The sequence below is a fragment of the Seriola dumerili genome, unplaced genomic scaffold (genome assembly GCF_002260705.1).
Source record: "Seriola dumerili isolate Sdu_G_001 unplaced genomic scaffold, Sdu_1.0 BDQW01000068.1, whole genome shotgun sequence".
Classification (NCBI taxonomy): Eukaryota; Metazoa; Chordata; class Actinopteri; order Carangiformes; family Carangidae; genus Seriola; species Seriola dumerili.
Window position 1 is genome coordinate 11,573,604 of NW_019174323.1, and position 2,454 is coordinate 11,576,057.

Genomic DNA, 2,454 nt, shown 5'->3' on the forward strand with positions numbered 1-2,454 from the left:
TTTTTTTTCATTCAGTGCGCGCTAACAGACGTGTTAGCATTTACGCATGTTTACCTGCAGTCTTCTTCACTGCCTTTGTTGGTGCATTGCCCCCTTTCTTTGTTAGCTACCACCACCTGCAGATCAGTGAAGCCGAGTGTTTGGAGGTGGATTATTATTATTGAGGCATTAACATGTACGCAGCATTTTCATGTCGTAGCTGAAAGGGCTTGGTTTATAATCGGCTAATGTTTTATTCATTATGTGATGAAAAACCAAAAAAAAATGAATGAGTGAGACTGACACTGCTGCTCCCCCGCAGGAGATGCCCACTTCTTCAAGGACAACCTCTACTGGGTTTTAAAGAACGGAGGACTGAACCAAGATGTCGTCACTCCTAAATCCATCGCTGTAGACTGGCTCAGATGTCCAGCTCCACCTTCAACCACCACCACAGCCAATCCTCGTTTCCCAAAGCAGTGCCACTGTGATTTAAGTGGATCTTCGTCTCCAAGAAGCAGCCGGATCCTCCTGATCTCCGTTTTATTGGTAATTAATGAGTTTATTAGAAAATAGAAACCTGAGTGTGGAATTTGTTTGATGCGTTTGTTGAGAGAGGCTACTGTACCACTCCTCATTACACTGGAGGGTAACAGGATCTTTACATTATCATATACTCACAGCACATAAAAACCCACAAGATGGTTTCAAATTACATTCTAGCATCATAAAAGGCCTATGTTAAAAACCTGCCTTATACTTTAACACCAGGCCTATGTCAACATAAACACTTGCCTTATTAAAACATATTGCTGATCTGTAAAAAAAAAAAAAAAATAGTCAATTTAGGTACTCCCTCCATCCTGCTATAGAATATCACCTCCTTTTTCTATACTAGAGTATTGGATTACATGGCGCCTGTATAGGAGAACGCATGGAAATTCAACACTGCAATCCAGCATGCAGGCTACACCTTCATAATGAGGTCTTACACAACAACCTTATGTTTGGACAGTTAACAGGCGACACACTTAAGTGCAATAGTCAGGTTCTTTATAGGCACTCCTCTTTCAAATAATTCAGAGTACATTTGTGGGTGTGCCTACATATATACAGTGAAATGCTTTGGTAAATTAAACTTGTAGAAAGTGTATTGTGAAAAGGTGAGCTTGACCTGTGGTTTGTCTTTGTCCCATTTCATATATTTTGATTGATACTGGATTTTACAGATGTTATTGTTATGTTGACTACTAAATTTGCTTAGGGCTGTGTTTTTACAATACAGGATAATAATGCTGATCTGTGACTGTGGTGCTAAGACCTGGAGATTACAGTTACCATTTTTAAGTGGTTGTTAGAAAATATCATTAAAATGTCATAATTCTTAATATAAGTTTGCTTTTTTTGTGTTGTATCTGTTCCCCTGACTACACTTCATAAATTTATTACAAAAAAAATTAGAATAATATCTCTTGATCTCACCACCCTCAGCCTGTAGCTGCATTTTTGCTATGTTCTTATCTCATGGTGCACATTCATGACTCACATATGATACATCTTTACAATCTTTACATGCTGGTCATTCTCCAGTGACAGTCCCGTATTTGTCAACTTTTGAGCACTGATTTCTATCTTTTATAGGATACCTCGCCTTCTGGGCCATGACATACATACCGTTACTGCTGGTCATTACTATAGAGGAGGAAGAGCACAATGAAGAATGTCTCATTGTCGTTTAGCCTGAGGAACTAGTATCTATTGTTCCTCGGGCTAGTTTCACATTTTTGTTCTGACCTACCTCAGATGGCTCGATATGAGAATGATCAGCTTGGGTTTTACAGTGAACAACTCTGGTAACTCTGAATCTGAAAGTAAAGTCACGTGGAAAAGGCCTTTTTTTTTATTTGATTGTTTGTTGTCGTAGTTGAAGTTACTTTGATTCTAACCTTACACTGACATGAAAAATTGTGCAAGCTTACTTCAAAGGCCTTCATCCTTTCTTTTTAACTTTTATTTTTTAGTATTATATTTAGTACTAGTATTTCATTAATAATCTGTCCAGGAACCATTGAATCTTTTGTTCAAAGCGTATTCAAGCTATTCCAGGAAGGTGTTTGCACAGAATTATTTATTGTCCTTAAGTGGGAAAATGTTTAGGTAAGCTGTAAATGGTACAGGTCATTTGATAAGGTTAAAAGCATAATTTGGAACAACTGTATCCCATCCAGTTACTATGACTTAAAGGGTGATCTTTTAAATGAAAACACACCCACTTTGACAAATATAACAGGCTTTTATGTAAACTGATACTCTGTGAACTATAATGGAAGCCTTCAAAAGCCATGACTCTATTGTCTGGTTCAAGCTCAGCCCAAGTTCAACAATAGGGATTAAATTTCACACCATGACAATGCCATTAAAGAAACAAAACTAAATAAACAAAAAACAGAAAGTAAAACTAAGAATGCTGAAAAG